Here is a 13,725-nt window from a genome sequence, read left to right as displayed (position 1 = left end):
CCTCCTCCTTTTCATAGCATATTACTCACTTTCAAACAACGCTTTAACTGAATATTTACTCCTTCGATAGCAAAAATCTCTTCTTTCTTCTTGTCCTTTGCCATGTGTTTTATTGGTATTGATGCCTGGATAGTTTCTGTTTCTATTCTGACTCATCGTCACTATTATATTCGATTTATTTATTAATAAAGCAAATGCTCTTCTTTGTTGGATGGTTATTCCAGTCCACACTACTTTCAGGTCTTTTTGTGCTTCTGGCTGGAATGCCTGTGTTCATAACAGGCACCTTAGGGCTACATGAGGATTTTTTTAATGTTGCGAAATAGTCTTACAGGTGAAATCTACAGGAACTCATGGAAATTGGTCAGAGTTGAGTTGAAGGCAAACACGTGTCACTGAGCAACATCAAAGATGTGGGTAGGATTGAAGTCAGGTTATGTGGAACGAAGCAGGGGGGATCAGGGGACACAAGTACCCTTATGTCCAGGAACCACTCAGCAAACAATTCTGAAACAGTGATGTGATGAATTGTCTTGCTGAAGATGACATCTCTGGGGTGCTGTAGGCGAACGAGTGGATGCACCTAATCAGGCAAATGGTTCATCTATCTTTCCACTAGTGAAAAATGATGGTACGTTTCAGACCTCATTTCATTCTGCCTAAGCACCCCTCTCCCCCGTGTGACAAAGCCTCCACCATGTGCCTGAATGGTGCTCTGTTGGCAAGTGGACTCATCACATCATGTGGTTTCATACTTATCCTCATGCTCTACTGTCAGCATGTACCAAGAGTTACTAGTTCATGTGATCTTTTTCCATGGTTTGTGTTTACAGTGGTGGTATTCCTGTGCCCATGATAATCTCTTTGCCCTGTGACTGCTCCAGCCAAGCTGTATGGTTCTGGAAGGTATGGCAGCCAACCATTTGTTGTTGACTACTATTTAATTTGTGAATAATTTGCTGCACTGGGCCCATCAGAGTGCTGCTATGATCAACAATAGTCAATGGTGACTGCTGTTATCAACATTTTGTTGCCAATGGCAGTGGACTTATTTCCCAAATGAAGGTAATAAGAGTACATCCTTAGCAGCGTCACAACCTCGGAGCTGGAATGTACTATGCCTGAGCCTCCCATGATTGATACATGAACAGATTTGTTTATATGGTGCATCTTGCTCATTCCGAGCCAGACTCATGATGAGAACCAGTACAAGGACTGACTCATCTCATTTGGATTGAGTCTTACCATCTTAAGAGAAACCAAAGGCTCACATGGGCAGATCTCACCACTGGAAATAAATATAACTTTGAATGCGGGAGCATAAAGTATGGAACACCACAGGGTTTGGAATTAAGTCCACTCCTGCTCTTGACATGGAAAAGATTCTAGAAACTGCTGAAAATGCTTCACTGTGACATATTAGTACTAAAGAAGGCCTGCAGCTCAGCCACATAAGAAACAGTCCAGATTATAGCTGAAAAGGCTTGCACCTGGTTCACAACAAATACACTGCTGGTCACCCAAAATGCAACACGTAAGTAGGACTGGTGGGGTATCACAGCTTAATTGATTTGGGGGGAGAACGCATTGTAGAAAGATCACGTGACTGAAAATACAGATCCATGTGAAGTGAGGAAGATGATGAAATTGGTATTGAGTGTTGCTGCCATTTTTGGCTACAACCACTACTACACGCCTCGGCATTGAATCAGAGAGACCCTGTATGTGCTGTTCGGGCATACCAGTCCTTGCTACTTCGAGATATTGCCAAAGTTGATCTGGTTTAGCAGCGGGTGATGTATCCCAAGCCAGTTGTTCTGCAATCATCAGCCAGACATTTTCAATATGTGAGAGGCTGGGAGAACAGGAATGCAAGGCAGCGATGGAATCCAATGGGCAACGAAGAGGTCTTGAACATTGCCTGCCATGTGTGATCATGCATTATCCTGTTGTAATGTGGCCATCGGCACTTCTTGAAGATGTGAGGATGAAAGGCACCAACACTTCAGGGATGTAATGCTAGCTGTTAGTGTACCGGCAGTGCAAACAAGGGAGGGTGGGGGTGGGGGGTGGAAGTGGAATCCAATACCACCACCCCAAACCATATACAAGGTGCAGGACCAGTGTGGTGAAGTGTAATGCAACAGTTCAACAATCTCTCATCATGGTGTCTCCAGACTCTAACCTGACCATCATGATGGTGCAGGCAGAATTGGGATTTGTCGGTAAAAACAGTGTCATTGCATTTGGTTGGCAATGGCTGTCATTCACTGCACCATTGCCGGTGCAAATGCCTGTGGCATTGACTTAGTGGTGAACACAGCAAAGGATGCCTAGCGAACAGTCCACTCTGCTGTAAACCGTATCAAATACCACGTGTGGACACTGCTTGTAGCGCAACAGATGAAGTTTGTTGTGATATGGTTCATGATGTGGAAGAGCGATCTGTTCCTGCCGCCCGCGCAATATGCCAGTCATCACCTGCAGTGGTGCACCGAGGTGGGTTCAATCAGTCCTGTTGGTCTGTTGTTCCCTCCTGCATCCAGCAATTAAAAACACCCGTATTTTATCTAGAAACGCATTCAAAGATTAAAGAGAAACTGATCGATGATCCTGCTATTGATGGTCTTCACGTCATAGGCATTGTTTTGTAGGTGCATCACACATTTTAGATCAGGAATATTTTTCCACATAATACTTATTATCTCTTCAAATATGTGAGAGACGTACGACAAATGTGGAAGAAAAAAATATTTGGTAAAATAACTTTTGTCCCTTTAAAAAAAAAATGGTTAATAGTGTGGTACTGTGTCATTACAGGTAGATATAGATAAAGGATGGTTTTTTGAGAAGGATTCATAGAATTTACAAATATATTCTAGTTGTACAGTGCCTTTATTTATATTTTTTTTAAGAAAAATGGAGTTTGTGAGGTTTTCTCATTGTATACGTGTCAAATATTTACAAGAATCTCTTGTAATAACTGTCTGATAGATATTTAAACATGAACCATATTTTTTGTAACAGTACAGGTAAAATAGTCTTAAAATATATATTTCATTTAATTCAATAACATTATCACCAAAAAATTTTGCCATCAGTTCCGTGTCTCTAAACTGCACCCACTTGGTTCAGAAACATGGCTAGAACTGATGGTTAACAGGTCATTGAATCTTGTCAGTTGGTGTACGCTTATTGATTTAGGCAAGACTTACATATATCTTATAGCACAAATGACTAGTTTATGTAAATGAATAATGATCATGCAGTAAAATGGTGTATACAAAATTCTTCATATAAATATCAAAGAGTATGGTGAAAAATGGCATCATAGTTATCATCACACAAACAAACAGGAATCACACTCTTGGAACTGTGTTCAAAAAGCAAACATCACAACAGTCAAATCACAACACAGGCATAGGTGCACTTATCAAACAAAGTTGACTAGTTCTTTGAGAGAAATATTCACTTCACTCTGTATCATCCTCATCAGCTGCATCAACATAATTGTAATTAATTGTCTCAGGAGCAGCATCGGCAGTTGCATTGGCAGCAGCATTGGCATCATTAGAGTCATCACCTGGTGTCTCTGTAATAAGTTGTGCAAATTATAAAGCAGAAAATATAGACACATTTGCATTTACATTCATTCCATATTTGTTTATATGTAACCTGTATTAAGTCACATGAATGATTAAAACAAGTTTGAAAGGTATGGTTCCATTTATAGCACATCCAAAAGATGAAACTGAATCTGATGATACAGTATAATCTGTGTCTGCTGTTACCAGCATACTTTTTATCAAGTAAACTCTATCAAGTTGCTAATAGTTCTTGCAGTTCACTTATGGTATGATTTTAAATGGCACTCAGCAAGAATTGAGTTACTTGGTTGCTGAATGCAGTAACTGAGAATAGCAGCAGGTTACAACTGGTGTGTAAACACCATTGACTGACTACTAAGAAATACATACTCTACAGAAATTACCAGAAGCAACAGCTCACAAAAAAAGTGGTAATTCACTGCTGTGCTGACATTGGTAGTAAAGCATTAACCTACAATACTGATTTCTAGGAGATCACTGCAGCTGTCTTTGCAATCTGTCACTAACTCAAGGTATATTTTTAAGAGATTTAAATTTGCAATAATTGCGGTCATTTATAAAAACCGCGGAAAAACGAATCACTTCTAATACACCCAGTTCACTGAGCCCAGTCTTCTCCAAACCGTTTGATAAAGTGACCTATGTAGCAAACAGACTTCATATTCTGAACAGAGCTTGTTCACTATCTTCAACTGGAGAGAAATTCATATTTTACTCATAAATTAAATTCTGATAGGGAGAAACAAGAAAAATTATCCCTTGGTATAGTTTGTGGCTTCACTAAGGCCCCCAAATGTGTGGACTAAAAAAAAGAGTCCACACAGCCATCTGTTCCACCTTTATATAGCACTTGCAGGTGGCACTACTCGTGCTGCACTGAAATGGTGATTCTCTCTCTCTCTCTCTCTCTCTCTCTCTCTCTCTCTCTCTCTCTCGCGCGCGCGCGCACACACACACAAACACGAGGGTTGAATGAAAAGTAATGTCTCCACCTTCATTAATTGAGTTTGGATGGGAATGTTTTAGTAAATCAAGTTCAGAAATCCTTAGAATGTGATCTTTAATTAACAGTATTCACTTTGCCACATAATCACCAGCCAATTGGATACATTTCGGCCAATAATGAACAAGTTTTCTGAAGTCGACACACTGTTTCCACAACCACAGTCTCTCAGTTCTCTCAATGTCTTCATCAGAATGATGACCCTCCCTGCAGATTGTCTTTCTTTTCAGGAACAGATGGAATTCAGACGGTGCTAAATCTGGACTTTATGGAGGATGCCGTACGGTGGTGAGATTCAGTCTCTGAAGTTCTGCTGTGGTTCTATGTGAAGTGTGTGGTTTGGCATTGTCATGCTGCAGGAAAACATTTCCCTTTTCCTTTTGGACTATCGTTAGCTGTTGTTTCAGTGTGATGTAATGCTCTGAATTTATTGTTGTTCCACGATCAAGGAAATTAAAATGGACAACATCATCTGCCTCCCAGAACACTGTGGCCACGATTTTTCCAGGTGAGGACTGTGTCTTGAATTTCTTTTTCTGGGGTGACTCTTTGTATCGATATCCCACAGGCTGATGTTTCGTCTCCGGGTCGTAATGGTGTACCACATTTTGTCTCCTGTCACAACTGAATGGAGAAAGGTGTCACCTTCAGTCTCATAATGCGAGAGGAGTTCCTGGCAAATTTCAAGTCTGTGCACTTTCATTTCAGGAGTCAGCATCCGGGGTACACATCGTGCACAGATCTTCCGATAGCCAAGCAAAGCCATAATGCGACCCACACGTTCTTGTGAAATGCTGATTGTGCTTGCAATTTCTCTCTGAGTGATATGACAATCGTCCTGAATCAATCTATCAACAGTTTGCTTCTGAAACTCGGGGGTTGCTGTCACAGAATGACCAACTCTTTCTTTTTCACGCAGGTCAGATGTCCCCGCATCAACATCTTTAAACTTACTCACCTCAACACAATCACCATAAACTGCTTTCATTCTCTGATGAATCTCCTTTGAGGTGACACCTTCTGCTGTCAAGAAATCAATGGCTACATGTAACTTAAATCGCACGGACTGACCATCTGCGCAGGATTCCATACTTTACACTGTGACAACACAACCATTCAATGCTAAGGCTTCCCGCCAACTGGAACTGTACAGAAGAGGCTCCGAAACAAGCCCGTACCTACGGCATACCAATGCTGCCAACTGTTGAAGAGTTACGAAGGTGGAGGCATTACTTTTCAGTCAACCCTTGTATATTCATTCTATAAGTTATGATGAATAGAATAATCAATATATATGGGATCAGAATGAGATTTTCACTCTTCAGCAGAGTGTGCGCTGATGTGAAACTTCCTAGCAGATTAGAACTGTGTGCCAGACCCAAACACGAACTTGGGACCTTTGCCTTTTGCGGGCAAGTGCTCTACCAACTGAGCAACCCAAGCCCAACTCACAACCCATCCTCACAGCTTCAATTCTTCCAGTACCTCCTACCTTCCAAACTTCACAGAAGCTCTTCTGTGAACCTTGCAGGAATAGAATTCCTGGAAGAAAGAATATTGCAGAGACAAGACTTAGCCACAGCCTGGGGGATGTTTCCAGAATGAGATTTTCACTCTGCAGTGGAGTGTGCAGTGATATGAAACTTCCTGGCAGATTAAAACTGTGCGCTGGACCGAGACTCGAACTTGCAACCACAGTTTTAATCTGCCAGGAAGTTTCATATATTGGATGTTATACAGTTTATCTTACATTTGGCTCATTGTCTCATTACTGAAATAATTGACAATGGAATAGTTTCTTATTACATAAATCTAAAGAGGGAATATCTGTGGTGAAATCTTTCTGCAACACCCTGCAATCTCTAAGCTACAAGTATATACCATAGGCTAGACATTAAACAAAAGGAAGGTTTATATAAAGGAAGAGACCAATTTTGACACACTATCTGAAACCTCAGCTAGGCATTATGTAAGGTTGATATGAACAGTGCAGTGTTTTATTTAGCATTGTCATCATATTCATTTACCTTCATCTGCACTGAACTTCAGTTTACTCAGCAATCTGTAGGGACCTACAGGTTAACGCAGAATTCAAATTGCAGTGAAACTTGTCATTCTTGTGCAATTGTATTTCCAGAAGTTAAAGTTGTCAAAGCATAAAGAAAGTCCTGAGGCCAACCACATCTTTGAACTCGTAGTCTCACTCATACTTGTTGAGGCTTCATGCCACATTCCAGAATGAAATTTCCAGTCTGCGGAAGTGTGTATGTGAAAGTAAACGTCCTCGGCATTAAAACTGTGTTGGACTGTGGCTGAAACCCAGACACTTCCTACCAACTGAGGCAACCAAGCATACAGCTTCAGTCTTGCAGTAACTCTGTCCTACTCGCACCCTAAACAGGGTGGCTGATTTATTTATCATCATATCCTTGCCTGTAACCCTGTCTGAAGTAAGACAGGTACATTTTTATTACATAGATATGCTCGAAGAGAGAATATAATTTTATTCTTGTTTTGAGGCAGAATCTGGAGTTTCTTTTAGAATCAAGTCAACATGTTTTAAAAATGTATTTTCAGATATTCATGACAAGCACTCGCGCATGCTTACGTCTCAGTTCAGCACATCTTTCATAGTGCAGTAGAGTAAGAATAATTTGCTCTCATCAAATGATCTACATCAATCTCTCCCAATTTTTTTTATGTCATCCAAGTATTTATTCTGTCTTTTCAGTTTCGTTCACTCTGTATAAGCACTACCAAATTGCTCGAGCTTAGTCTCAAATGAAACAGGTTAACATTACAGAAATTTAAATTCCATTCATTGTGTCCAATGGTTTCATTCTGTCCAGACTTCTATCTCGCGTGTGTTTACAATCCAGATATTTCTTTCTGATTTTCTGTGTAGGTTTTATGAGCAAGTCTTCAGGGTCCAGAAGCAGCAGTATTAAAATAATATTTGTGTGTTTCTTCCAGTTTATGTATTTTCTATTTATTATTGTCCTGTCTGGACTTTCACATGTTTGAATACCAGACAGTTAAGAAGGTATCTCCTGTCATTCAGGAAATAAAAGATTTGTCAGTAAACACCAAAACAATACTTGGTGAAGTGTTTGATTCACATGAATTTCAGATGCTAACAATCACGCAATATATAGGGTACAAAAGTGTGTCTTGAATAAGTGAAAGCAGAATTGTTTTTACATAGAATGATTGGATAGCACTTATACAAGTTGAGAAGTAGAAACAGCTCACCATATATTATCAAGCTGCTGGCACTCATTATTTTAGCTTCTTATTGCCACGGATAGTTTATGCTGGTTGCATTCCAGTAAAGCAGCTCTCCAAAACATTCTTTCTTTTTTTTTTCCTTCAGCCTCACTGGACTGATGTTTCTTTTTGTTTTCAGTTACATTGTTTCCATCACTAGTTGAACATTATGCACTTGGAATTAACTGTACTTTCTTTCAAACAGTTTTTGTCGACACTCAAAAGATTTTCTTCACAGTTCCATAATGTCTTAATCTGAGAATATCTTGGGATACAGCTACGCAAATTCTTCAGAAACCACAAATACTTAGACAGCTAAACCTTCAGTCATTTTCAAGGCATGGGCTTCTGCCTAACCTACTGGTGCTTAATATAAATCCTGGAGGTTGAGGCTGTATTCACCCAAGGACCAATAAGAGGCCATGCAAGAAGAAAAATAGGCCACACATAATCAACACTAATGCCATGAAGTAAATGCTTACAACATGTAGAGAAACTAAACACTGGCAGACTGATGAAAGTGTGGTGCTCACTTAAACTCTGTACTTTTTCACTAGATAAAAATGGATCCCATGTAGAATTCAAACAAAACCTTTCATCACTATTTATAAGGCCATATGCTAGTAAACTGTCATTACAACACTATCCCAATGGTCGGTAGTGGAGGACAAAATATTCATGTTATACTTCATGCTGTGACCACTGCTGATGCTGTGTCCAGCATTTGCTGATTTGCTTTGTTGTTATGGTCTTAAATGTTCATGACCAATATTTGCCAAGCTGTACTGCAAGGGAACTGGTAGACACATGTGCCTTGCAGGAACCTAGATCGTCTTCCACAGACCCTCAAAGTCCAGAACTTGGAGGAAGGTTGAAAACATACTTAAAACACATTTCTTGAAAACCTGAAAAGTAGGGCAGAGGAGCCACTGACACGGGAGCTTTCTCCTCACTCCTCTGAATTTAAGCAATTCAGTAGAATCATTGAAGACCGTCTAAATATCTTATGTTCTACACAACAAACTAGTTACTGTAGTGAGAATTTATTAGTAATCTCTCTGCCTCAATGGAGTGTCATTCACAACCACGGAAATAACTTTGGTTGTACCTCTGGGAAAGTGGTAGATCTAGACTCTGCAAGTTGGCATAAGGTGTAACAGAGGGTACATGATGGATTAGGATCATCATCAATGTCATCATCATCATCTCACCTCACCCCTCCCCAAGACCATCTCGGTCCACACCATTCACAGAAGGCGTGTGAAAAGAAAAGTTATATACTATTTAACTAATTGTATGCTGAGGGTTGGCTTTCAGAACTCAAAATCACATTTTTTGTCATTTAAAGCAGATGTCTTTCCTTTCATATTTTACATATATTATTTTATTCTGTCATTGAGACAATGACAATGTAACTGGATTCAACCACACATTGGTCATCTTAAATGTCATTTGCACATGGTGCTCACAATGTGTTCTCATTAAAGTATGCTGTGATGTGTGGCTGAAACATGTTAAGTTTTGAAATATTAGTGTGATTATGTAAGTAACACAATGAAAGAATACAACAGTGTTGAAAGAATACCATTTTCTCCAAAGTAAAAAGGTTTTAGTGATACTCTGTACATGTAGGCATTTCTCTAATTTTACTCTTGAGGTCATGTACATCACATACAAGTGGTCATATATTGGTATATGACATCTCAGAATTTTCACAGTTCAGCTCTCAAGGATACATAATATCTTTATTGTATAGCATTCATGTAATGCTTTCACACTATCTAAACTTTCCCATGATGAAGCACATAGCTTTTAGCTGTTAATCCACTTCAGTCATAGACTAACAGTACAGAAGTAACTAACAGTACAATACTGCATCTTTTCCATCAATCCAACTTTCTGAACATTATATACTCACTAATAATATTCTACTGTCTACAATCTTCTAGATCCTGTAAGCAAATATGTATCGCAGAATTTCATTTAACCAATGCAGGTGACTCAACTGTCAATAGAGCACTCAAGCAACATCATTATGAAATAAACTTCCATAATTCAGCAACTTCACAAATAACTGCACATATTCCATTCAACTTGCTAACATATAAATAAATTCTGCAAATCCCACTTGTATGTGATGAACATGACATCAAGAGTAAAGTTAGAGAAATGCCTACATGTACAGAGTGTCACTAAAACCTTTATACTCTGGAGAAAACAATATTCTGTTAACACTGTTGTATTCTTTCACTGTGTTACTTACATAATCCCACTCATATTTCAAAACTTAACTTACCAGAATGGATATTGTATTGGAAAGAGGTTACAAGATGAACATTAACAAAAGTAAAACAGGCATAATGGGATGTTGTGCTTTTTGAGCAACAACATAACTGATGAGGGCCTAAGTAGACAGGATATAAAATGTGAACTATATATATGTTGTTGCTCAAAAAGCACAACATCCCATTATGCCTGTTTTACTTTTGTTAATGTTCATCTTGTACCCTCTTTCCAATAAAATATCCATTCCCTTCAACCGCTTTTCCAGGTCCTTTTCTGTCACTGACAGAATTACAATGTCATCAATAAACCACAATTTTTATTTTTGTTTATTTAACTGTAACTCCCATTCCACATTTTTCTTTGATTTCCTATACTGCTTGTTCAATATACAGACTGAGTAACATCATGGAGACGCTGCAACCCTGTTTGCTCCTTTCTCAACTACTGATTCTCTTTCGTACCCTTTGATTCTTGTAACTGCAGTCTGGTTTCTGTACATGTTGTAGATAACTTTCTGCTCCATTTATTTTATCCCCACTGACTTAATAATTTCAAAGAATGTATTCTAGCAAACATTTTTGAAAGCTTTTTATAAACCTGTAAATAATATAAAAACAGGTTAACCTTTCTTAAACCTGTCTTCTAAGATAAGTCGTAGGATCAGTATTGACCTTACATCTTCCTGTGTTTCTCTGGAATGCAAACTCATCTTTCCCAAAGGCAACACATGGTTGGTGTCAGTATTTTTACAACCATGACTCATTAAACAGATTATGTGGTATTTGTACTTGAAGCACCTGCCTTCTTTAGAATTTAAATTACTACATTCTTCTTGTAGTCTGAGGGTATTTTGCCTGTTTCACATAACTTGCACACCAAGTGAAATAATAACATCATGGTCTGTTCTCCCAGCAATCTCAATAATTCTGAGGGAATGCTCTACTCCAGGTGCATTGTTTTGATTTACATCTTACAGTTCTCTGTCAAATTCTTTTCATCATATCACACCTCTATCTCATCTTCTTCTTTTCTTTCCATAATCTTGTCTTCAAATTTGTTCACTTTGTACAGCTCTTCCGTACAGTCCTCCCATCTTTCATTCTTTGTTTAGTGCTGACTTGTCATCTGAGGTCTTTATACTCATTCAGGTGCTTCTTTAATTCTCATATATGTGGCATCTGTTTATCCAGTATTCATGATTGGTTCTATAGCTTTGCATTTCTTTTCCAGCTGTTACTGCTTTGCAATTTTTCCATTTCCTGTCAGTCTCATTCTTCTGACATACATGTCTATCTTTCAACTACTACATTTCCTAGGTTTGATCATTTCACGCCTTATGTGTTAGCCAGTTGGGGTTTGCCTGTTTGATAATGTGCTGCCTTCACTGCTCAATCTCTCAATGATCTCCATTGATCTCTATTGTACTCCTTTCCAGTGGCAGCTGACTTGTGCAAAATTTTAGACAATGTGCTCCAGTGTGGCAGCTTGTAGCCTTTTGACTTACAAAGGTAGTAATTGTAAATAAATTCAATATATTAATTTTTATGTATATTAACCGAACTGTTTAAATGTATTTAAATTTTATAATTAATAGTTTAAAATGGTAGGTGGGAGGGAAGAAACCGAGCCAATGAATTGCCAGTCCGTGCGCTAGACCATTCGGCTATGTTGCAGTCGTACCAACTGCTCCTCAAAAATCCCTCATACTCTACACTTGCACAATATATTACTCGCAATTTCAATGAAAAATACTGACCTGGTGCTGTGAGCCACATTGTACTCACAGTGTCGGAAGGGATAACATCGCATCAGAGAATGCACAGACAAAAACATACAGCTGCATCCCTTCTCTGAGTTGACTGTAGCATGGCTGACCACAATTTCAACACTCTACACTGGTTTCTACTTATTGCGGAGAGAGCACTACAAAACATGTTTTTGTCCATTTTATTTGCATACCAGCACACACTTAAAGATAAATGGCATAATTTTAGTTGGATATTTACAACATACATGAGTGCAGTAATACATGATAACCAGCCACCACTGCTCCTTTCCTTGCTTCAATCATCTGTTGCCTAATGCTCTCTTTGAAGCTCAGAACATCTATTCTTTCAAATTATCCATACATCTCCACAATTTTTCTTTTAATTTGTAGTCCTTAACTGATTAATTATGGTTCAAATCTGCATCTGGAAATGTTTTGCAGTTAAAGTTTATTTTAAGGTCTCTCGCAGCCTTCTCTCATGAGTCTTAAACCAAGTTTCTATAATGATTAAATTATGCTCTGTGCAAAATTCTGAAAGAAACTTAACCTTCCATTCATTTCTCCAGTCAATTAATTTTTTTATTGCATCATACATACCAAACTAACATATGGTTCCTGAAGAGAGGCAGCAACTTGTTCAACAGTCGTAGGGGAAACAGTCTGAATGGCTGACTGATCTGCTCTTATAACATTAGCCAACTTAGGCCTTGCTAGTATAATATTACAAACAGCTGAGCGCTAGGGAAAACTACAGCCATTGTATTTCCTGATGACAAGCAGCTGTATTATATGGTTCAATGGTAACAGCATCCTCTTGAGTAAAATACCCCACAGATAAAATATAGTCCTCCATTTTGAGGTCTGGATGGGGACTACTCAGGAGGATGTTGCCATTAGTGAAAATAAATTGGCACAGGATGTGCTTATCATGGTTTCAAAATCATCCCAACTGATTGGTTTATAGGTCTGGCTGTCAATGGTGAAGAAGTATTGATAAACAACAAAGATCGTTAATATCACAGTAAATAGTTTTTTTTTTTTTAGTGTGCTGAACAGCAGGGAGACCATGTGTATGCAGGAAGTTGGTGTAGAGTGAGATTGTATTCATGGTGGCAAGGAGGGTTTGAGGTGGCAGACAGGTGGGAATGGATTCCATCCACATATGTATATCGGAATCATCCATGTAACATTTTTCCCAATTTAAGAACAAAAAACTGAGGTGCATGGATTAATTGTAATAAGGTTGGTGCTGATCCGCCTCTAACAATAGATACTATTATACTATAGTAGTGTTGTGGCCTCAGTATGTGACATGTCAGTAGCACGTTAGAAGTGGAGTGAAGCATCCGGACATCAAACAAGGCTCTGTAATTATGTATAAGGTAAGCAACAATATCGATGCATGGCGAGTAGTAAAATATGCAAACTCAAAAGCATTTGCTTTAGCCAAAAAAACTAGGCATCACCAATTAGAAAGCTAGCCAGGGCTGGATATCAAGATTGAAATCTATTAGGCTTCCGCGGCAGAAAAGTAGCGAACTTCCATCGCTACATGATACATCTGGGCTGTGAACATTCCACATACGAGGGCTGACCACCAAAGCTTCTATGTTAGTTACCTATCTGAATATTTGATAAGAGTGGGATCATTATATCAGTATGTTGGTAGTAATGCTCAATTTTGTAGACGCACTAAAGAATGGATGTGATGTGAGAGGAGCAGTGTGTCACAATAAAATTCTGTGTTTGTTTAAACCATACAGCCACTAAAACTTAAGAGAAGCTGCAGTAAG

General features: G+C 38.8%; 1 protein-coding gene across 1 annotated transcript in view; it reads right to left on the bottom strand.

The window, feature by feature from the left end:
- Positions 1-2,876: 2,876 nt before the first annotated feature.
- Positions 2,877-13,725, bottom strand: part of LOC126260888 (trimeric intracellular cation channel type 1B.1) — a 51,607-nt gene continuing 40,758 nt past the window's right edge. Inside the window, exon 8 of the mRNA XM_049958331.1 lies at positions 2,877-3,592. The gene's annotated coding sequence lies outside the window, so the exon portion shown is untranslated. The remainder of the gene's footprint in view (positions 3,593-13,725) is intronic.

Source organism: Schistocerca nitens, chromosome 5 (assembly GCF_023898315.1).
Source record: "Schistocerca nitens isolate TAMUIC-IGC-003100 chromosome 5, iqSchNite1.1, whole genome shotgun sequence".
Classification (NCBI taxonomy): domain Eukaryota; kingdom Metazoa; phylum Arthropoda; class Insecta; order Orthoptera; family Acrididae; genus Schistocerca; species Schistocerca nitens.
Note: the sequence above shows the minus strand (reverse complement) of the source record. Positions and strands in the feature narration are given on the sequence as shown.